At 38.4% G+C, this 24,759-nt stretch overlaps 1 pseudogene; it reads right to left on the reverse strand.

The window, feature by feature from the left end:
* The window catches only part of LOC123256840, a 90,430-nt pseudogene that overhangs the window by 17,652 nt on the left and 48,019 nt on the right, over positions 1-24,759 (reverse strand).

A 24,759-nucleotide genomic window follows, 5' to 3' on the forward strand; every position in this document is an offset into this window, starting at 1 on the left:
GATTCCTAGACTAGAAATGGGAGGGATCTGATAGGTCTTTGGTTCATTGTTTCCCTCCTTGGTGCTATGGGGGACTGGTTTGGTTATTGGCTCATGACTAGAGCTTTCCCAAAAGGGGGTATAGAAAGAAGTATAATGCCAATCAAATCAGAGACGGGTGATTTATTCCTAAATGCAAAAGAAATGCTAAATGTACAACACCCACTAGCACCCATTTGAGAAAAACAAACTTTAGACAGAATTGGGTAACTTAATTTATGACTATGGCTATAATCTGCTGAGAGGCTGATACTTAAACTTTGTCAGAATATAAAACAGTTTTCAGGGTGGTTCATTAGTCACTTTACAATTGGGACACTCTCCACAAGAATCCTAATTTATGTCTTCTCTAGACTTGGGCCAATGCTCTTGCGGATGATACAGAAGCTCACCTCCCTGCTGATATAATCAATTATTCTTCTCATGGACATAGAACCTTCCACCATTTTGAACTCACAAGGCCCCTTCTAAGTGTAGACATGAATACCTTGAAACCCATGTATGATCACTTATTAGAGAAAGGAATTACAAAAGGAGGGAGATCAGCAGGCCACCAGCCAGGGTAGCCTAATGTAGACCATGGGAAGGGGGCAGCAGTACCCATCTCTTTCCACCTTCCTAGAGATGAATGTCAAAGAAAAAACTGAATGACTCGTTTCCCAAGAATCATAGCTTCTTGGTTAAAATGGAAGCAGTCTTTTCCCTTAATAGATGTAGCACATCCTACCTTTCTCTTATTGTCACGGGGCAGGATACAACCAATGAACCACTTGCAATATTATTATCTTGTAATAATTATCATTAACTTGTAATAAAATGCAAAATCTTTCCAGAAATAAGTCACACATGGCCAGAAACAGCCTATTCCCCACCGTCCCACCTCCCCAAACTTCTGGAATCAGTTCTAATAACACTGAGCATCCTCCATAGAGTGGGAATGGGGAGAGGAAGTGTACTATAATGGGATAAAGGAAAGTCTATTAGCATCGATATATAGTCTCCTAAATTTTGGTTATTACAGTTATTTAATTTTAATTTATAGTTTGATTTTCATCATTACAGTCCTAAAGGACACATTGGAAAGTGAGGGCAAAGCTGGATTGGACCTAGGAAAGGGTAAGGTTTTTAATAAACTTGATAAAGATAGTAATATAGAACAAGGAGAAAAGGATATTTTTCCTTAAATGGTCTCCCGGTTCTCCATCAATGGGCTAAGGAAAGAAGAATTTTGTCAGGGACAAGATAGATATGTGGAATCTTTTGCCTGAAGCTCTGAGGTCCCTAATACTCTGTCCTGAAATGCTAGAGAGTAATGAAGATCCAGTGCTTTGACCCTCAAAGACCTCAGGAACCTAAGCCTGAGAAGTAGAAGTCAACACAGCAACCCAAGAGACCCAAGACAAGACCAAATAGTGCCTAATATTTCACTAGAAAGCACAGTTGGGGGACAAAGCCTAGACCTGGCTCAAAGCACCATTTCAGGAGCTAATTCCAGAGAGAGAAATATATCAAAGAAAAAATAGATCAGACTAAAAATTACTACAAATAGAGATCCTCAAAAGAAGGAGAAAGTAACTCCATAACAATTGAAAGCAGAGGCTCAAAGGGATAAAAAATAGATTTTTCTACAAGGACTATATGAATACATAGAAGAAACAAAGGAAGAGATTTTTTAAAAAAATTAAATAAAAGCTCTGGTGGAAAGAATTGGAAGGAGAGAATAAGTAGCTTCAGAAAGAAGGTGGGGAGCCATATCCAGGAAATATAATATTTGAAAACTAAAATAGATCAAATAGAAATCAATGACTCCTTGAGACTCTGAGACATATTAGAACAAAATTAAAAGACTGAAAAAAATAGAAAAAATAGTTATCTTGTATCAAAAACCACTGACCCGGAAACTAGGTTGAGAGAGAATGGAGGAATCACTGTACTTCCTAAAAATCATGATTTTTAAGAAATCAATGGCATTTCTTAATTCCTCGAATACTTAAAGATGTGGTTGTCTGAGCCAGAGCATTTAAAGTCATCAAAGGCAGTTTAATGCTCTCTCTTGCTATCACCTTACTTATCTTGAGTATGGATTTCTTATTAGTCATTTCTGCTCTACTTTGAGCAGTCCAAATATTCTTCTTGAGAGAAAATAGAAGTTAAGTAAAAGTTAAACAGCTCTTCACTTTTTCCATTGTAACTTTTTATCTACTCATTCATAGTGAGAAGTCATCCTCCCTCTTCTGGAATCCTTGTTTCCTTCCTTAATATAGTTTTAAGACACCCATTCTTTTTTATTACCTTTAACTTTACTTATACTCATTCTTATTTTTAGCCTACTACCCCCTTTCCAGAAAAATTATTACTTAGCTTCCTGGAAGTTAATTTTTTTAAAATTTTAATAGCAATTAATAGGAAAGATAAATGAACCTATGGCCATCACTGCCTTCCTGTATTGCTGCAGCACCCACCAGGGGGTGGTAGCACCCACTTTGGGAATCACTACCTTACATTTTAGAATAAATACTAAATATTGGTTTCCAAGGCAGAAGAGTGGTAAGGACGAGGCAACTGGGGTTAAGTGACTTGCCAAGGGTCACACATCTAAGAAGTGTCTGACATCAAATTTGAACCCAGGACCTATTGTCTCTAAACATGACTCTCTATCCACTGAGCCACTTAGCTTATACTATTCTTAAAAGACCATGTCAATCAATTGATAAGGATTTATTAAACACCTTCAATGTGTTAGGCACTATACTAAGCTCTGGAGAAAGGCAGAAAACAGTCCCTGATAGCAAGGAGCTCACGGTCTATAATATGCAGAACAACTATATACAAATAAGCTCCTTACAAGATAAATTGGAGCTGTGTCATGGTTTTGTATTTATTCTTTCTTATTTGCCCTTATTTCCATCTTATGTTTGCTGTTCACAGTTATTTCAGTCATGTTTGACTGTAATCCTGTTTTGGATTTTCTTGACAAAAATATTGAACTGGTTTGACATTTCCTTCTCTAGCTCCTTTGCAAGTGAGGAAACTGGGTTAAGTGACTTTCCTAGGGTCATATAGCTAGTAAGTGTCTGAGGCTAGATTTGAACTTGGGTATTCCTGACTCTGGGTCCAATGTTCTATATACTTTACCACCTAGCTGCCCATCTCATGTAACTGTCTTTAAAAATCTAAATTGGTTGAGTATAGTGGCGCAAGTCTATAATTCCTGCTCCGAGGGGAAGCTGAGCCTGGTGGATTGCTTGAGTTCTGGAGTTCTAAGTTGCAGTAAGGTTAAACTTGGTTAGATGCCTGCATCAGTATGGTGAACCCTTGAGAAACGGGGAGCCATCAGACTACCTAAGGAGGGATGAACCAGTCCAGGTCTGACATGGAATGGATTAGAGCTCTTCTGCTGATCAATATTGATGTGAGGCTCATGAGTGCTGACTGCTGCACTTCCATTCCAGGTAAGATAAGGGCACCAGTCTCAAAAATAAGTAGAGACAGAGAGGCAGAGACAGAGACAGAGACAGACAAAGGAAGGAAGGAAGGAAGGAAGGAAGGAAGGAAGGAAGGAAGGAAGGAAGGAAGGAAGGAAGGAAGGAAGGAAGGAAGGAAGGAAGGAAGGAAAAAAGGAAGACCTAAATTGCCTGATGAATTCTTTGTACAACCACATTGATCTATTTGCTCAATTACCTTTCTTCTCCTCACTGGAATGATCTCTTTGTGTCTTCAGAATTTTATTGTTACAAGTTTACCGTTCCTCCTTAGTTGAATTCTCTTATAAACTTCAGTACATTGGATCCTTTTTAGTGTTTCTATGAACCTTTAAAATCTGTTCTTCTAAAATCTAGGGCACATATCAGATAATTCCCAGATTTTCTCTACTCTATCACATCTATAAAACCAAGATGACCATAATATAATGTCTCTTCCAGCCCTGAATTTAAGGTCATTTCTAAAATGAAATGAGCATGCCTCTCTTACTCTTCCCCAGCAACCTTGCTCTACTATGTTTTCATCATCTCCAGCTCAGGCACCAGTTCCTCTTCATTGGTAGGAGTCAATGGATAGAGTGCTGGGCATGGAGTCAGGAAGACCCAAGTTCAAATCCTGCCAAACACTCTTAACATCTGAGTTTGATTCTAAGCTAGTCACTTAACCTCTGCTTGTCTCAGTTTTTTCCTCTTTAAAATGGGGATCATAAAAGAATCTACCCCCAGAGTTGTTGTGAGATCAAATAATTTAACATATATAAAGAGCTTTGCAAACCTTAGAATGTTTTCTAAATTGTTATGGTTATTATTATTATGAAGATCAAACTATAATTAAGGGAAGTCAAGAAATCATTAACTGCTCTGCTCTTGGCATAGAGAGATGTCCAGAAATGAAGTTCCTCATATAATTTTTGTTTGCTCTGCTTGTTATCGCTTTCCCACACTTCTCATCTATTTCCTTTTCCTATCCAGGTGGTCTGTTACACATTCCAATAACGATATAACTTCTTTTTATGTCTCTGATTCTTTTCACCTAAAAGTTCTCCACCAAACTTTCCAGATCTGGTTCCTGGATTGCCTCACATGAGTGTATTTTCTTAAATATTCAATGCAGTCCTGCTTTTAACCATTAGTAGTTTTATGCAAATGGTTTTTTTTATTGTTGTTGATGAAGATAATAATAAAAAGCATTCACATATCACTTTAAAGTTTATAAATTGCCTCTCATAGAACCTCACAACAATCCTGTGGGGTTGCTATTCTTCTTCCCATTTTACAGATGAGAATCCTGAAGCTTAGAGAAGTGAAATAAATTGCCCAGGGTGACATTGCTAAAAATTTTTCTAAGGCAGAATAAATGATTATCATTCCAACTCATGTTTTTCCAATCCTGGGTCTCATCCCACCAAGTCTCAGTGATTTGTGAAATTACATTTGATTTTTAGCCCTTAGATCTTGATGTCTGTGGCTTATATTTTAGGGCTTTTTTGTTTGTTTATTAAAGCTTTTTAAAGTTAAAATCTTTCCACATTAGTCATATAGTGAAAGAAAATGGACTCCCCCCCAAAAGAAATAAAGTTTTAGAAAGTATGCTTTCATTTTTCATTATAGGTCCTTTAAAAGATCTTAGATCTTGTTTGCTAAGTCATTCATAGTTCATCATACAATATTGCTTCTACTGTGTACAATATTCTTCTGGCTCTGCTCATTTCACTCTGCATCCGTTCACATGATGCAGATCATATGAAAAGTCTTTACAGGCTTTTCCGAAAGCATCCTGGTCTTCATTTCTTACAGCACAAATCTATTCTGTTACAATCACATACCACAACTTGTTCAGTCATTCCCCAAATGATGGGCATCTCCTCAATTTCCAATTTTTTTGTCACTAAAAAAAAAAGAGCCATTATAGATATTTTTTAACATATAGGTCTTTCCTTCCCCCTCGATTTTTAAAAATCTCTTCGGATGGGTGGGGGGAGTGCGGGGGATGGAAGGGAAAGTAGGAGCATGAATCATGTAACCATGTTAAAAATGAATATTAATAAATGTTTAAATTTAAAAAAATTGTTTGTTTTATAAAATAAACATTTTATTTATTAATACCCTAAAAAAAGTCTCTTTGGGATACAGACCTTGTAAAGGTATTACTGGGTCAAAGGGTAAGCACAGTTTTACATGTGACTCATATTTTGTGTTATTGTGCAGTCATCTGAGCCCATAGGGTAGATTACTTGCTCCTTTCTTGGGTTTGTCTTCAGCGAGTCATATCCTGTCATCTCAATTGCTCTGATTCTTCCTATTTTGCAACTAATTTCTATGTTCAATAGCTTGGTGGGTTAATATATTATATCCATTTATATACATATATTTAGTTTTCCCCTGCCCTCTTCATTTTCCTTTTAAAATCTTTTTTGACTAGGCAGACACCTCTAGAAAATAAGATAGTTAATATTTCCATAGTGCTTTAAGTTTGAAAAACTCTATAAATAGTATCCTGGGTCAGGTAGGTGACTCAGTGAATAGAGTTCCAGGCCTGGAGTTGGGAGCACCTGGGTTCAAAATTGACCTCAGTCCCTTTCTAGCTGTGTGACCTTGGCCAAGTCATTTAATCCTCTTTGCCTGGCTCTTGTCTTTCTATCTAAGAGTTGTTACTGAGACAGAAAATAAGGGTTCTAAAAGAAGAGATAGTTTCATTTAATTTTCACAGTCTTGTGAAGTAGATGCTATTATTATCCCCTTGTTACACATAAGACACTGAGGCAGATGTTATCCAGTGTCTGAGTCTGGATTTGAACTCAGATCTTTTTTATTCCGGTTTTGTGTTCTATCTACAATACTGTCTTTTAGTCTACCCTTAGCCATAAGTCTCTAATTCCTGTATTTTAAGCCCTGGTTCAGAAATCCAGATGTATTATAGTTTCTTTTAAAAAAAACTCATTTATTTATTGGTAATTTTTGTATCATATTTTCCCAAACATTCTTGCTTCCACCCTTCCCAAGAACCCATATTTTATAACAGAAGATTTTAAAAGAAAAAGAAAAGCAATTCAGCAAAGCAAAATAATGCAACAGTCATGTCTGACAATATATTACATATCCATAATTCCCTACTTCTTTAATAAAGGGAAGAGAGGTACATTTTCTCAACCCTTCTCTAAGTTCAAGTTTGCTAATTATAATTATCCAGCATAAGTTTCCTTTCTTTGTTGTTTTCATTTACATTATTAAGTCCTATATATATTGTTTTCCTGGTTCTGTTTATTTAGTTCTCTTTTGGTTCAAATACATCTTCCCCCCACTTCTCTGAACTCTTCTCATTCATTGTCTAGTTAGATGCCAACTTAGTCCATTATATTTTTGTTCCATCTTCTAGTTAACTATTCTTCAATCTATGGGCATCTACTTTATTTCCAGTTCTTTGCTATAAATATTTTGGTGTATTTTATGTTATATGAAACCTTTATGTCCTTAGAATACATGACTATATGCCTCACAATGGTATCTCTGGATCAAAGATAATGAACATTGTAGCAATTTTTATGGTATACTTCTAAATTCCTTGGATAAACTTATAGCTCCACCAACAATGTAGAAGTGTGCCTCCCTTCTCCAACTCTATGCCAGTATTGGCTATTTTAATCTTTCAGATTTAACAACATGTTTACTTCTCAAATTTCCATTGCTGACATGCATTAATAATCAACTTTCAATAGTTACTGAATACAACATCTCATCCAGAGTAGTACCACCATACCCATTAATTATCATGAAGTCTTTGTTGTTGCTATTTATTTTTTAACATTTAATAATATTTATTTTTTAGAAAAGTTAACATGGTTACATGGTTCATGCTCTTACTTTCCCCTTCACCCCCCAACCTCCCCCCCACCATAGCCGATGCACATTTCCACAGGTTTTAACATGTGTCATTGATCAAGACCTATTTCCAGATTGTTGATAGTTGCATTGGTTGGTAGTTTCGAGTCTACATCCCCAATCATGTCCTCCTCAACCCGTGTGATCAAACAGTTGTTTTTCTTCTGTGTTTCCACTCCTGCAGTTCTTCCTCTGAATGTGGGTAGTGTTCTTTTCCACAAATCCCTCAGAATTGTCCTGGGTAATTGTAGGACAATGCAGCTAAAACAATGCAGGCAAAATCAGAAGGGAAACAACAAATTGGGAAAAAATCTTTATAAAAAAAACTCTGAAAGGGGTCTAATTACTCAAATATACAAAGAGTTAAATCAATTGGATAAAAAATCAAAACATTCCCCAATTGATAAATGGGCAAGAGACATGAATAGGCAATTTTCAGATAAAGAAATCAAAAGTATCAATAAGCACATGAGAAAGTGTTCTAAATCTCTAATAATTAGAGAAATGCAAATCAAAACAACTCTGCGGTATCACCTCACACCTAGCAGATTGGCTAAAATGATAGAAGGGGAGAGTAATGAATGTTGGAGGGGATGTGGCAAAATTGGGACATTAATGCATTGCTGGTGGACTTGTAAACTGATCCAACCATTCTGGAAGGCAATTTGGATCTATGCTCAAAGGGCTATAAAAGAATGCCTGCCCTTTAATCCAGCCATACCATTGTTGGGTTTGTACCCCAAAGAGATCATAAATAAACAGACTTGTACGAAAATATTTATAGCTGCACTTTTTGTGGTGGCAAAAAACTGGAAAAGGAGGGTATGTCCTTCAATTGGGGAATGGCTGAACAAATTATGGTATATGATTGTGATGGAATACTATTGTGCTAAAAGGAATAATAAACTGGAGGAGTTCCAGGCGAACTGGAGAGACCTCCAGGAACTGCTGCAGAGCGAAAGGAGCAGAACCAGAAGAACATTGTACACAGAGACTGATACACTATGGTAAAATCGAATGTAATAGACCTCTGTACTAGCAGCAATACAAAAACCCAGGACAAATTCTGAGGGATTTATGGTAAAGATGCTACCCACATCCAGAGGAAGGACTGCAGGAGAGGAAACATATAAGAAAAACAGCTGCTTGAACGCATGGGTCGGGGTGGACATGATTGAGGATGTGGACTCGAAACTACCACACCAATGCAACTACCAACAATTTGGAAATAGGTCTTGATCAAGGACACATGATAAAACCAGTGGAAATGTGGGTCGGCCATGGGTGGGGGAAATGCGGGGGGTGAAGGGGAAAGTAGGAACATGAATCATGTAACCATGTTAAAAATGAATATTAATAAATGTTTAAAATTTAAAAAAAGACTTGTACAAAAATATTTATAGCCGTGCTTTTTGTGGTAACAAAAAACTGGAAAATGCGGGTATGCCCTTCAATTGGGGAATGGCTGAACAAATTGTGGTTATGCTGGTGATGGAATACTATTGTGCTCAAAGGAATAATAAACTGGAGGAATTCCATGTGAACTGGAACAACCTCCAGGAATTGATGCAGAGCGAAAGGAGCAGAACCAGAAGAACATTGTACACAGAGACCAATACACTGTGATAAAATAGAATGTAATGGACTTCTGTTGTTGTTATTTATTATGGAGGCAAGTGAAAGTGAATGGGGGTAATTCAGGCTTTGATTTCTATAGTCCTTCTTTGCTTACACTCATTGAGTTAGGATTTTTTGGACATTCCCTGAAAAATATTTGGTGAGGTGGAGGCGGAAGACCTAATAAGATATTTTTATTTAGTGAATGAATAATGTAAGCTTAGCAGGAAGAAGCTATTTTCTCTTTTCAGTGAACATAGGATAGATTTTCTAGACCTTTTCTAAAGAAGGGTCTAGACTAGGCTTTTAAAAGAGTTTCTTGATTATAGGGACTAAGAGAAGCTGGGAAATGTCAGAAAATCAATTATAGAAATAAACTCTCAGTATTTATAAAATACATTTTATATATCTATAAAACAATAGTTTTATGTTGAAGGATGAACACAGTGTTCAGAAACAAGAAAACAAACACTTTGGTTTTAGATTAGAAGGGCGTGTATTTTTTGTGTGTGTGTGTGTGTGTGTGTGTGTGTGTGTGTGTGTGTGTGTGTGTTCTGAACCCTTTGGACAGTCTAGTGAAGCCCATGAACCTCTTCTCAGAATAATTTTTTTTTATTTCTTACTGTCCATCTTAGAATCAATACTATGTATTGGTCCCCAGGCAGAAAAGCAATAAGGACTAGACAATGGGGTTAAGTGACTTGTCCAGGGTCACATAGCTAGGAGGCAGAGGCCAAATCTGAACCTAGGAGTTGTCTCTTGGCCTGGCTCTCAATCCACCCAGATGCCCCACCCCCAGAGTAATGTTTTTAAATGTATAAAACCAAAGATGTGGGATTACAAAGAAAATCAATCATATTGAAATGAAATTGTCAAGAAATTAAAGGCATAAAGAAAGGTAAAGAGATAAAAATATCCCTATTTATTGATGATATGTTACTTAGGAAATCCTAGGGAATCAGCAAAGAAATTAACTGAAACAATGAATAGCTTTAATAAAGTTGTAGGCTACACAATGAATGATAAAAAAAAATCAATAACATACATAATAACAACTAAGTATTAGTTCTAAGGCAGAATAGTGATAAGGGTTTGGCAACAGAAGTTAAGTGACTTGTCTAGGATCACACAACTAGGAAGTATCTGAGATTTGAACCCATGACATTCTATCTCTAGGCCTGGCTCTGAATCCACTGAACCACCTACCTACCCCCATAACTTGTGTTTTAAGTGGCAGTAGATGCTGATTGAATGAAGAATAATAGGGAAGGAACCAATAGTTTTACTTGAACCTTCAAGAAGGAAATGGCTATAGATTATCAAAGGGCTGAAAAAGAAATGTATCTCCAAAAGGAGATATGGAGATAGAGAAGGACCCAGATAGATTGGTGATGAAAAACCCACCTAGGAACCTTCCCAGGGTCAGTGAAGCACAAACTCCTTGAGATTATATGAAAACACAAGATTATTTTGCTTATTATGGTTAGGGAACTGATAGTTAAGATTCAATATGTCCCTGACTCTGCAGAGCTCTCTCTCCACCTACTTATTACGCCTCTCTCATGAGAAAGCTCTTTTGATCTTCTACAACCCTTCTTATCAGCTCCCTGGTCTTATTTAACCCCCCAAACCATCTGACTATCTATATTAAGTATTTCAGATTTTAAATCAACTAACCTTAATTGTCCCCAAAAGGGCTAGTGAGAATGGACTCACAAATGGAATGAATCCTTCCCCAAGCCTAGGGTTGGCTTCTTAGGTAAAAAAATCTAAAAGTTCCAGATGTTAAACCCTTTGGTTTACCTCAGCCAAATTCTTCACAGCACTGCAGGGAACCCAGATCTCTTCCTAGGTATCTTCCAAGCCCAAACCCTCCAAGTTTCTCCCCAAAACTAGTCAGGTTATGGAGCTGATGGAACAGCTGTTCTCCCTTCCAGCTCGGGAACAGGGCCATTGTGTGATGACAGTTAACTCAGTTAACTCCCCAAAACTCTCCTCTGCAGTGCCTTCTCCTTCTTTTCCCAGGGTTCATGGCTAAATTCTCCTCTCTCCCTTTTAGAGACAACTTTTGCATTTCCCTTATCCCTTATCCCTCTATTCCTACAAGGCATCTTGTCTCTTGCCTTCAGGAAGTTTGCCCATTAAATCAACATTCAGCCTTCTCATACAAATCAGTCAGAAACTAGATTCAGGGCAGAATCTGGCTCCTTATATCCCATCCCCCTTGCACAAATTCCATCCTTACAGTACTGAGAAACAAAGGGAAATCTGAAGCAAAGATCAATCCTGAGCTTGAGTGCATGTGGGAGAGAAAGGGAAATGAATCCAGAGGGAGGATCATGTCATCTCTTCTGGCATTCCTGGTGGCTCAGTGCCCCAGGGAACCAATTTCCCTTGTTCTACATTAGATACTTCATTCTTATGATTGGGGGTGGTGTGGGGAGGAGGTATTGTGTTTCTAGAGCAAGGATGGAAATAGAAACCCTGACTCTAGTTGGAAAACTCCTACTTCCAGTAAACAAAGAAGGCCCAGATTATTTAATTGAATAAATTAATCAATCAAAAGTGTGAACAAGATGTGAACAAGGTTTTAATTAATTTGAGAGAATTAATTTTTTTCAATAGATTAGAGCAGATAATGCCTTACAGCAGACTTTGGGTTTGGATCAAAGAACCAAACCTGGGAGTCTATGTGTAACAAAGAAAACCGAGTCCAAAAAATACACTTTCTAGTAGCATGGCATCCAGTGATGGAACAGTTCAAACTAAGCCTCTGAAAGGAAATTGTTGGGAATTGGGGAAAATTGGAGAGACAGAGAGGAGAGAGAGACAGAGAGAGTGAGAGATAGACAGAAACAGAGAAACAGAGACCAAAACAGAAAGAGAGAGACAGAGAGTCTTTCTCTACTCTCCTCTTGGCAATTACAAGAGTTCAGAAGATCCATGAGAATGTCATTAAGTCTCCACCTTCTGTGGGTGGGCATCCATAGTAGTATTCCCAGAGGAACAATCTGAGTGCAGTTTCTTCATTGAGAGCTGAGACACATGGAGGACAAACTAGACCCACTGAGGAAAGGCAGTTTGGGGACTCTACAAGTGTATCAATCCTCAGAGTCCTTTAGTGAGCTGTACCTGAGGGTAATTTTATGAGGACCTCACAAAGGGAGAAAGGTATTCTAGTAACCAAGAGCTGTGAGTTTACCTTTTGTTCATATGAGTTAAGTGAGATCCCACTTTCCGGAGTGACATTATGTGGTGAGAATGTACTTCCTGTAAATATGAATGAGTGTGTTTCTAAAAACAGAATGCTTTCTTTTCTTAACATTGGAATAACTACCAAAAGAATGAAATCTACAAAGAATCACTGACCCATCTCTGGTCTTTCTTCTCTCTGGTCATGACTGCTTTATCCCCCACATTCATAACCATTACCTGTATAGTTTGGGATAGATTAATTAATCCCCTCATGAAGTGTTTAGTTAAAGATGCTTCTTAGGTCTCTTTCAGTTCTAGTGATGATTCTATAATTCTTTGGTCTCCCTAAGTCTCAGTTTCCTCATCTATAAGATGAGGGAAGTCTAGATGGCTTCTGAGGTTCCCTCTAGCTCTGATCCTATGATATTATACTCTATAAAAAGAGGGGATTGGATTATGAAGTAATGTATCATAGTGAAAGAGCCCTAAGCTGCAAGTCGGAGAACCCGAATTCAGATTCTGACTCAATAAGTTGGTGACCTCTGATAAATAATTTAACCTGTATGACCTGTTTTCTCATCTGTAATAGGAAAGGGCTGGACTCATGCCCTTTAAGGTTCCTTCCAGGTCTAAATACCATGGTTTCTATGACCAGATTAACTATGAGGTTCCTTACAGCTTTACTCTCCTGAGCTTCCTTCACTGTAAGGATATTTTGGTCATAATCAGGTTATTACTGAAGTAACAGGGTTTCTCAATCCAAATTACCTTGTGGACTCACAAATTATTCAGGTCCTCTATTGTAGACGATAGCTTCAATTTCCCAGCTCAAGGGGTAAGTTCAAGAGAGTTCTGGAAGAAGGAGGGAATGGGGACTTGGGAGAGTCATGTTGCATGGAAAATGATGAAGAAAAGGAACAGTCTGGAGATAATGAATTCAATGAGCATTTTGTGCTAATTCTGGGGAAACAAAGAAAAACAAAAACATGTGCTGCCCTCAAGGAGCTTACATTTTCCAAAAAACGATGAACTTTGGTAATAAAAATTTTATTGGACCAGTTAAATTTAGCTAAAGATCAGGATTTAGAACTTACGTTATTCCAGAAATTCTGTGAAGTCTGTTATCCATTTTTTGGCAGAAACATAATGGACTCATGTGCAGAATGTGGCATACTCTTTGGACATGACCAATAGAGGAATTCATTCTGCTTGACTAGGAATATATGGTACAAGGGTTTTCTTTTTTTTCCTTTTTTTCTAGCGGTAGGTAGGAGGAAATAATATTGATTTTTGTTCATTGAATAGAATTCAAAAAGAAAGAAAATACTGTTTTAGAGGCATTTGAGCACATAAAAACTGAGAAGATATTTTGTCCACTGGGGAGAAGAGCACAGAGGTGAAGTACAGACACCAAAAGGTCAAAAGAGAAGCCCTAATGGGAAGCACCCCTTGATTCCTTATTCTTGTTCTACCAGAATAGCCACCTCTCTCTCCTCTGGCCTGGATTGAGAAACCACAAGGGCAGGCCAAAGGTGGATGTTCTGAGAATATCTCTGAGGAAATGAACTACTTCAGAGAATGTGAGGACTGAGGTAAGAAAATCTCGTTTGACCTGACCCTGTTAGTTCCTGTGGACCAGAAGGTGAAAGGACCACAAGGACAAATACCAATGGGTGATAACTGGGGCCAAGAACAGCATGGGGGAGCCTCCATAAAGGGCTGGAGGGGGAGTCTTGGGGAAGGTCAGAGTAAAGCAGATGAGTTGGAGGAAGGTTCATTATTCATAGCCACTGGCCTCAAATTGGGCTATCGGTTGTTTTGTCTCTCTGTGTCTTTCCCTTTTTCTGTCAATTCTCTTTGTCTCTCTCTGTGTCTCTGTTTCTCTGTATCATTGTTAACTCTCTCTCTTCCTCTTTGTTTCTGTCTCTGTCTCTGTCTCTCCCCCAACTCTGAGATGTTCAAGCATCACTCAAGTACTACAGATTTTACTAACACCAGGATTTTCTTTTGTCTCTGTCTACTCATCACTTCCAGTTCTTAGGAAATCTTTGGAAGTTGCATAGCAAATGGGAAAGTGATATCTATGGAATCAAAGGACCTGAGTTCAAGTTCTGGCTGATGCTTATTTCTCTGTGATCTTGGGCAAGTCCCTTCATGTCATGGACTTTGGTTTCTTTCAATAAAACAAAGAGGATTGGACTAAATGGCCTCTAAGACCCCTTCTAGCTCTAGATGTATGAACCTGTGTGCTATCTCCCATGCTAATTCTAAAGGCTCTCGGTGGGACAGTGGATAGAGGGCTTCAGAGGGTTGTTGTAAAAATAAAATGAGATAACATAGACGCAAACCTTGAAGTACTATAGCTGGTCAAAGGATAGGGAGGCTCCTCCTCAGGAGAATGAATATTTTGGCCACATCAAGTAGACCATGTACTAAAACTTAGAAAGGTTATAATCCACGATAGAAAAAAATGGAGAATCCAAAGTTATCAATTCCTTGATTCTTAAATGATGAAAGTATGATAGGGCAAGAAGTTTCCTACATAAATATAAAGAGTCATAGAATTTTAGACTTGGAAGAGCCTGAGTTCAGATACTGCCTCCAAACCTTGCTACTTATGGGACTTGGTGCAAATCACTTTCATTTCCTGGCTCTCAGTTTCCATCTCTGTAAAATCAGTGGGTTGGACTAGATGGTCTTTGAGGTCACATCTGACTCAACATTTATGATTCTATGATTCCATGATGCCATGGGGATACCATGTAGTCCAAAGCTCTGGCCAGGGCCAGGTGATCAGGCCTTTGTTCCAAGTGTTGATGCATAGTGTTAAGAGCCCTCATGACTGGGGAGCTCCTCCCTGGTCCTGCCTCATGCTGATGACCTGGACCCCTTTGCTGACTCCCTAACAAGAGTCTCACAGAGGAGCCCTTGGTCTCCATCTTTCCATCTCCCCTCCCCAGAGCAAAATCTCTTTCCCATTGACTCTTCAAGACTGAGATCCAATTTGTCTCTGTTCTCTCTGTCTCACCTAAAAGTGTCTTTAAAAATTAATAAAACTGAGTGTTGTCTTCCTTGCTCTTTGCCACAGACTTGTTGTTTTTGTTCCTGATACACACCCCAGGGCACCAGACTGACTTGTTTCAGCTCTAGGCTCGTCTAATCCATTGTCTCAATTTGCCAGAAAAAACTAGCCTTAAGAGGGTTGAATTACTCTCCCAGTCTCCTACACTGTTGATAGAAAAATCCCTATGGGAGGGGCAGCTGGGTGGCTCATTTGATTGAACTCCTGGCCTAGATAAGGGGGATCCTGGATTCAAGTCTGGCCTCAGACTCTTCCTAGCTGTGTGACCCTGGGCAAGTCATTTAACCCCTATTGTCTAGAACAGCGATGGGCCAGATGCAGTCACCTGAAATGTTCTATCCCACAGCGTGACATATTCCTAATCTGATGAATACAATGAGAAGGATACAATACAATGAAACTTTGAAAGAGTTGCCTTAGAAATAGACTGACAGATGAGCATTTCCTTTCCTTTGGCCCCCTCTTTAAAAAGTTTGCCCATCACTGGTCTAGACTCCAGCCCTTACCACTCTTCTGCCTCGGAACCAATACATAGTATTGATTCTAAGTCAGAAGGTAAGGGTTTCGAAAAGAAAAGAAAAGAAGGGAAGAGAAAAGAGAAGAGAAGAGGAGAGGAGAGAAGAGAAGAGAATAAATTAAGAGAAAAGAAAGGAAAAGAAAAGAGAAGAGAAGAGAAGAAAATAAAAGAAAAGAAGGGGAAAGAAAAGAAAAGAAAAGAAAAGAGAAGAGAAGAAAAGAAAAAAAAGAAAAGGAATATCTCTAGAAATATTGAGGGCTCCGCAAGTGTTCTATTTCCAGGATTTATAAAACTCCTATGTCTTTAGTCAATAAAAACGACCTCCCAAGGAGAGGGCAGTCAGTGGCTCCAGAGACACAGTTCTGTTTCCTAGCCTCAGCCTTGATTTATTTCCTGAAGTGGGATTGGCATGAGGTAGAGGAAAGAGCTGGAGAAATGGGCTCTAAATTCATGTAGACAATTGAATTAGTAAAAGACAAAGGGCCAATACAACATGGATGTAGTAGGTAGCTAGGTTGTATAGTGGATTGAGTGATGAACCTGAAGTCAGGAAACCTCCAGCCTCAGACATATACTTGCTGGGTGAGCCTGGGCAAGTCACTTTAACCCTGCTCTCTGCCTCAGTTTCCCAATTTGTAAAATGGGAATGATAATAGTACCTTCCTCCCATGGTTGTTGTGAAGACCAAATGAGATAATATTTTAAAAGGACTTTCTAAATCTTAAATTGTTGCTGCTAAATATTTTTCAGTAATATCCAATACTTTGTGACCCAATTTGGGTTTTTCTTGGCAAAGATACTAAAATGGTTTGCCATTTCCTTCTCCACCTCATTTTATTCAGGTGAACAGGGTTAAGTGACTTGTTCAGAGCCACACAACTAGCAAATGCCTGAGGCTAGATTTGAATTCAAGATGAGTTTTCCCTTTTCCAGGACTAGTACTCTATCCACAGGGCCACCTAGATGCTTCAAGGGCAGTATAAATGCTTGCTATTGTTATTACTCTATCCACTGAAGGAGATGGCAAACTTTTTCATTACCCTTGCTAAGAAAACCCATGGACAAAACTAGAGTGCTATGGTCCACGGGGTCATAAAAAGTCAGACACAACTGAACAACTGAACAACAACAATTATTATTCTATAGTCTAGAATACTGCACTAGGAGTCAGAAACCTTAAATTAGTCTTGGGTCTCTCATATTCTGCCTGCATAACCTAGAGCAACTTCTTTTGCCATTCTGAGCTTTAGTTTCTTCCATTGTAAAATGAAGGGTTGCACTGAAGAAAGAGAGGACCTGGTTTCAAATCCTGAATGTGAAACCTGAATTTGAAACCTGCCTTAGATACTGACTACCTGTATGACCTTAGACAAGTCACTTACCCTTTCTAAACCTTAATGGCCTCTAATTCCATCTCTAAATCTTTGATTCTACCTGTGTGACCTCAGGTAAGCCATTCAAACTCCCTGGGCCTCAGTTTCTTTCTTCCTTCCTTCTTCCCTCTTTCCCTCTTTCCTTCCTTCCCTCTGTCCCCCCCTCCTTCCTTCCTTCCCTCCTTTCTTCCTTCCTCCTTTTTTCCTTCTCTCTCTCTTTCTCTCTCTCTCTCTTTCTTTCTTTCTTTCTTTCTTCCTTTCTTCCTTTCATTCTTTCTCCTTGCTTTCCTTTCTTTCTCTCTTCCTTCATTTGTTTGTTTTTCTCTCTCATTCTAGCTGTCTCTGTCTTTGTCTCTCTCTCTCTCTCTCTCTCTCTCTCTCTCTCTCTCTCTCTCTGTCTCTCTCTCTGTCTCTGTCTCTGTCTCTCTGTCTCTCTCTCTCTTTCTCTCTCTCTACCTCCTGTCTTACTATTAATTCCAAGATAGAAGAACAGCAAGAGATAAACAATGGGGATGAAGCGACTTGCCCAGGGTCACACAACTAAGAAGTGTCTAAAGCCAAATTTGAACCTAGGTCCTCCCAACTCTAGACCTGGCAGTCTATTCACTGTGCTACCTAGCTTTCCCATCTCCATTTCTTCATCTGTGAAATGAAGGAGTTGAACCCAGAAGTCTCTGGCTCTTTGACCTTTTGATTATTTGATAATAATTCTTTGACAATAATTTGAAAATAACCTGTGATATCTGGGATCTTGGGATACTCTATTCCCTGCCAGGGTATAGTTTTTGGGTGGATGAAGAAGTCATACTGTGAAGTGACACAAAATGGGGCAGAAAGGAGGAATGCTGTCTTCACTGTAATCATCTATTCAATTATCTTGCATCATTTGGAAGCACAGACAAATATATCAGAATGGAAACATGGAAAAGAATTCTTCATCCATATAGCTCTTCTTGTGAGGGCAAAAAAAATAGAAACTGAAGGGGTGCCCATTGATTGGAGATTTCCTGAAGAATATATAGTAAATGAATGTGATGGAATACTGGTACAATGTGGAAATGATGAAGAGAACAATTTCAGAGAAATCTCAAAAGACTAGTGTGAACTGATGCAGAATGAAGTGAACAGAACCAAGTGGATGATTTTTTTTTAAATGACAATAATGGGAAGTCAGCTAGGTGGCTCAGTGAACTGAGACACAGACTCTGAGGTGGGAGATCCTGGGTTCAAATCTGTCCTCAGACACTTTCTAGTTGTGTGACCCTGAGCAAATCATTTAACCTCCAGTTCCTAGTCCTTACTGTTCTTTTGCCTTCAAATCAATACACAATATTGATTCTAAGATGGAAGGTAAGGGTTTTAAAAAATGATTACAATAATGTAAAGACAAGCAACTTTAAAAGACTGATGAACACAAGACCAGCCCCAACTCCAGAGACTTCATGATTACTACTCAACTGCTGATGGAAAGATGAAAGACTCATAGTGTAGATAGAGGCATATTTTTCCCTAACACGGTCAATGCAGAAATCTTGTTTTTTTAATGGGTTTTCTTTTTCTTGTTTTCTTAATGGAGAGGCAGGAGGAAGACAATGCAGGCCTGAAAACAAAAGAAAATTATAATAAAATGAAATGAGCGAAATAAAATTTTAAAATGACATAAAAAAAGAATAGGAGCTCCTTGAGAGCAAGGACTGTTTTTGACTTTTCTTTGTATCATCAGTTCTTAGCATAAAAGTCAAAAACATACACTGGGCACTTAATAAAGGCTTGTTAATTGACTGGGAAAAAAAAAGAATTCTGGATTTGGAATCAGAGGACCAGACCTCAAGTGAGTTATGCCACTTGCTACTTTTATGGCATTGGATAAATCACTTAATTTCTCATCTGTTCAAAAAAAAGGAAGATTTTAGACTATATGTTCTCTAAAATTGATTCTAACCCTAAATCTATGATTTATTTAGAAAGTAAGCTCTTTGAGGGTAAAGACCTTTTTCCCCCCTTTCTTTTTGTCTCCAACACATTATCTGGTACTAGGAAGTACTTAAAAATGCTCGTTGAGTTGTCTTGACATTTTAAAAAGAATGTGGGCTCTTTTCGAGATGGTAAAGAATTAGAAATTGAAGTGCTGCCCATCCATTGAGGTATGGCTGAACAAGTTGTGGTATATGATTGTGATGGAAAGTGATTGTGCTATAAGAAATGTCAAGTAGGATGCTTTCAGAAAAACCTGGGAAGACTTACGTGGATTGATGCAAAGTAAAATGAGCAGAACCAGGAGAACTGTATGCAGTAACAGCAATATTATAACAATGATCAACTGTGAATGACTTAGCTATTCTCAGCAATACAATGAGCTAGGATAATTCTGAAGAACTTATAATGGAAGATGATATTCACCTCCAGAGAAAGAATTGATGGAGTCTGAATAGCAGATCAAAGCATACTTAAAGAAAAAAACTTTAAAAGAATTATTCTTGTTTTTGTTTTTTGTTTGTTTGTTTTGGTCTGCATTTTCTTTTGCAACATGGCCAAAATGGAAATATGGGCAGCTAGGAGGTAGTGCATAGAGCAGTGTGCCTGGAGTCAAGAAGATTCATCTTCCTGAGTTCAAATCTGGCTATTTGCTTCAATTTCTTTATCTGTCAAATGAGCTAGAGAAGAAAGTGACAAACCACTCTAGTATCTTTGCCAAGAAAACCCCAAATGGGGCCACAAAGAGTCAGACATGGCTGGAAATGACTGAACAACAACAATATGGAAATGTTTTGCTTGACTGCACATGTATAATCTATATTGAATTGCTTAACTTCTCAAGGAGGGAGGAAAGGAGGAAGAGAGAGAAAGAATTTTTAAAAATTAAATGTTAAAAAATTTGTTTATATGTAATTGAAAGAAAAATAAAATAGCAATTAAGTATAAGGGGGAAAAGGAACATGACCTCCTTGAAAGTAAGGGCTGGTTTTTTTTTTATCTTTCATTCTAGCTTAATGTTTATGCGTATGTGCAATGCTTAATGTGATGCCTGACACATAATAGTTGCTTTAAAAATGCTTGTTGAATGATTCTGGGGGTGGAGCCAAGATGGTGAGCTGGAACCTCTCCAAGAATTCTTCCAAACTAAAAACACTTCTTGAGGGGGCAGGTAGGAGGCTCAATGGATAGAGTTAGGCTCAGAGATGGGAGGTCCTGGATTCAAATATGACCTCAGACTCTTCCTAGTTGTATGACCCTGGGCAAGTGACTTAACCCCCATTGCCTAGCCCTTACCATTCTTCTGCCTTGAAACCAGTATACAGTATTATTCTAAGAAGAAGGTAAGGATTAAAAAAAAAATTGAAGGGCAGCTAAGCAGCATAATGGAAAAAGCATCAAGCCTAGAGTTCAGAGGACCTGGGTTCAAATCTGATCCCAGGCACTTCTTAGCTGTGTGAGCCTGGGCAAATCACTTTACCCTAATTCCCTAGTCCTTGTTGCCCATCTATCTTAGAATTGATACTAAGACCGAAGGGGTTATTTAAAAAAAAAAATACTTGTTGACTTGGCAATTCTGGCAAGGGATCCAATAATACATGATAATTTGTTGACAGGTCTACCCTTGGCTACGAACACAGAAGCAAATATTGGAATGTTGTCGTCTGTTCTCCCTGGACTGCTTTGAAGGACTTGCATAAGCAACAATAGGGCTGAAAATGGCCAATAGCAAAGCTTTCTGGAGCCTGGAATTGCTGGTGGGGCTTGTGTGGCCCTCGATGTGAGCTTCTGCCAAGTGCAAACCATTGTTTGTCTGGCTTAGAGATGGAGTCAGGTTTCTGGTGTTCAGCTTCCTGGGCCAAGAAAGAATGCATTGAGGTCAAAGTACTCAGATTAATGTTCTGCTCTGTTTAGATCCAAGCTGGCATGGAGGATTGGATCTTCCACACCCTGGCCCTTGAAACAAGCCCCCACCCCTGCCCCTGTCCCAAGCTGGGTGAGTGAATTCCTGAAAGGCTGGCTCGCCATGGCCCCATGAGCTGTTATGCCACCACAGGTTGGCTCTGGGTGGAGGGATTTCCTGAATACCCAGTAGGGTTGTTAGCATCTTCAGGGAAAAGAGAATGCTGGGGATTTAACTGGGTTTGCTCCTGTCTCTCCTGTGTCACAGAGTATAGTGGAAAGAGAACTGAATTTAAAATCACAGGACTTGGATTCAAATCTTACATCTGTCTGCTATTATTTCCTATGCATAGGACTTTGGACAACTCAATTCACTTCTCTGGATCTCAGTTTCCTCATCTGAAAAATGAAGGGACTTGGGATCCTAGATCCATGATCCTCTGAATTTTTTAGAGCTGAATTTGTCTGTTGGGGAACTTTCCTCCATAGCATAGCCTGAGGCTCTGGACTCTGGCCAGGTCCTCTGATAGGGTCGAGTGCCCTAGACTTTGGGGGGAGGAGGGAGACCTTGAGCAATGGGGGGCCAAGAGGAAAATTTCTTGGAGGGATTGTCTTGAGTCACAAGCCTGACTAATGGACAATCAATACCCCCATCAGTTAGCATCATCCTTCCTCTCCTAGAAGGCAAGTGATGGGGGGATGGACCCTTTCACTCAAAGGTTCTCCCAGGTGCCACCCATCATCATGACTAGTCAACAAGGAGAAAGCACTGCTCAAACAGGGAAGCCTTTTCCATTGCTCTTGGTAATTGTTACACTCCAATGGAGATTGTTGAGCTTTGGTTAACTCAAATCCTCGACCTCCAGTTACCTCTCTGGTCCACTGAGCTTTGCATAATTGAATGCCCACTTAGCTCTGAAGTTGCTTAAGCTGTTTGCAGGCTGAGGCCTCACAGGGGAGCCAAGAGGACCCTTTATTCCTGGCTACTGCCAGTCGAGGCCAAAAGGTAATGAAATTCATGTCAAGCAACCTCACATGTATTCTATAATCCAATTCCATTTTGTAGTTGAAGAAACTGAGCCCCAAAGAGATGAGACAGAAACAGGATTTGAACTCATGTCCTCTGTATTAGGCTGACTTCTATAACAAGGGTCCTGTAGTCTAGTATAAAGAGCCTGGAAGAGAGATCAGAAGACCTGCATCCTAGGACAGTATGACAGGGGAAATTCTCTGAGCATTCAGATGCAGGCTCTGGTACTTACTAAGAATCTGTTTCAGTTTGGGCCAAGAGTGAGCATTTAACAACTGACTCTCCAGAAATAAAAAAAAAAAATGATATTAAAAAAAAAGTTTAACCCTTATCTTCTTTCAGTCTTAGAATCAGTACTGTGTATTGGTTCCAAGGCAGAAGAATGGAAAAGGATAGGCAATGGGGGTTAAATGATTTGTACGGTCACACAAGTTAGGAAGTGTCTGAGGCTAGATTTGAACCCAGAATCTCTCATCTCTGAGGCTGACTTTCAAATCACTGAGACAACTAGCTGCTCCCTTGAGCTTTTAAATTTAACCTGCATTATGAACATTTTCTACATCACCTTCTTAATTCTAGTCAATTGAAAAAACAATAAATCAAACCCTGATTTGTAGATTTTGTGCATTTTTAAAGTAAATGTTGATACTGAAAATTTAATAACTGGCTATTAGGAGCTGGAACTGGCTCCACACACTCCTCCCTTTGGCAAGTCAGTTATTTCTCAGGACCTCGGTTTCCTCTTCTGTAAAATGAAGGGATTCTCTGAAAGTAGAGAGATGCCTTTCTAATAGCATAGCGCATGAGCCCCCAGTAGTGTGCTCCCTTCATTGATATCAAGTAAATAAATTAATCAGGTTGCTCAACTAAATTAACTTTTAGAAACATGTTTTTACTAAATAAATACAGTAAAAAAAAAGTAGAAAAAATTCTCCTTACCTCTGATCCCATCTGACCCACCAACAAATTCTGTGATTTGCAGTTTTACAAGGATAGATCGAGTCTAGGGGAAAGTGGTGTCAAGCTTAGAGAGCATTTGTTGTAAAAGGGCAACTTGAAAAAGTCCTTTCTGGGGCTTTCATGAAATTCTCCTTTAGGCATCGTAATACCTAGCTATAACATAAATAAATAACTATATACATATACATATATATTATATAAACATATATATGATAGCTATGATAATTTTAATAAAAATTAATAATAGCTATAATATATGATATAATATGATAGGACATAGTATGATATAGCATAACATAACATAACATAATATAGAATAACATAATATAATATAATATAATAATAGCTATAATAATTTTATATTATGCTTTAAGGTTTGTAAATCACTTAACATATTATCTCATTCAAACCTCACAATAATCCTATAAGGATGGTGTTACTATCCTTATTTTTACACATGAATTAGTTGGGGCAAACAGAGGTTAAATTACTTGTCTGAGGTCATAAATGTCTTTGGCAGGATTCTAACCCAGGCCATTCTTATTCCAAGTCACTCCCTCTATCCATTTCAACACTTAGTTGACTATCAATGGTTTGTTTGATTGTATTTATGTCAAAAGAAGGCTTTTTGGGGAAGGAGAATGGTTGGGATAGGTGAATAGTAATAGTAAAGCCATACAAAAAAAAGAAAATAAGAAATATTACTAAAATATTTTTCAAAAACATATTAGAGAAGAGAAAGGAGCAGACAAATGGAACAGTTCCCTTTATTATTGTTGTTGTTATTATTATTATTATTATTATTATAAACCCTTACCTTCTGTCTTAGAATCAATACTCTGTATTGGTTCCAGGGCAGAAAATAAATAGAAATTAAATGACTGGCCCAGGGTCACATAGCTAGGAAGTGTCTGAGGACAGATTTGAACCCAGGACCTCCTATCTCTAGGTCTGATTCTCAATCCACTGAGTTACTCAGCTGCCCCATAGTGGGAAAGTTTCAATACTCTAGTGTTAAATTAAATATAGCTTACTATTCATTTGTTTCAGTCATGTCTGACTCTTTGTGACTCCATTTAGGGTTTTCTTAGGTAAAGATACCTGAATGGTTTGCCATTTCCTTCTCCAGCTTATTCAGTCATGTCTGACTCTTTGTGACTCCATTTGGGGTTTTCTTAGGTAAAGATACCTGAATGGTTTGCCATTTCCTCCAGATGAGGAAACTGAGGTACTATCTAGTCTCTAAAATTTCCCCCAGCTCTAAAGCTTGGCTACTATAAATATCACTATTTGAATAATATGTCTTTCAATAATTATTGGCTGGATTAAGGGCCCACCTCAGAGTCCTGTGGATTCCATCAAGTTGTTTGCTATTTCCCCCACAAGCTGTTCAAAGTCCTTTTCAATGATCTGGTTGAAAAATACCCTGTGAAATTTTACAAATACTTTTAAAATTGACCCAATGATGAGATCAGTGTTCAATAGAAAACCTTTATTTGTTTCTGTGGAAAGATAAATAAGTAGATAGAGAAGGAAGAATAGAGTTGAGAAGGAATAAGATTTAAAATATTTCCTAGTCCTCACCTCTCTTGATTTCCAGTCTTACATGCCCAACTGCCTTTGTTTAGTTGTTTTTTTTTTTTTTCAGTTCATGACAAATACTTTGTGATGCCATTTGGGGTTTTCTTGGTGAAGGTACTATAGTGGTT

The sequence above is a fragment of the Gracilinanus agilis genome, chromosome 1 (assembly GCF_016433145.1).
Source record: "Gracilinanus agilis isolate LMUSP501 chromosome 1, AgileGrace, whole genome shotgun sequence".
In the NCBI taxonomy this organism is placed as follows: Eukaryota; Metazoa; Chordata; class Mammalia; order Didelphimorphia; family Didelphidae; genus Gracilinanus; species Gracilinanus agilis.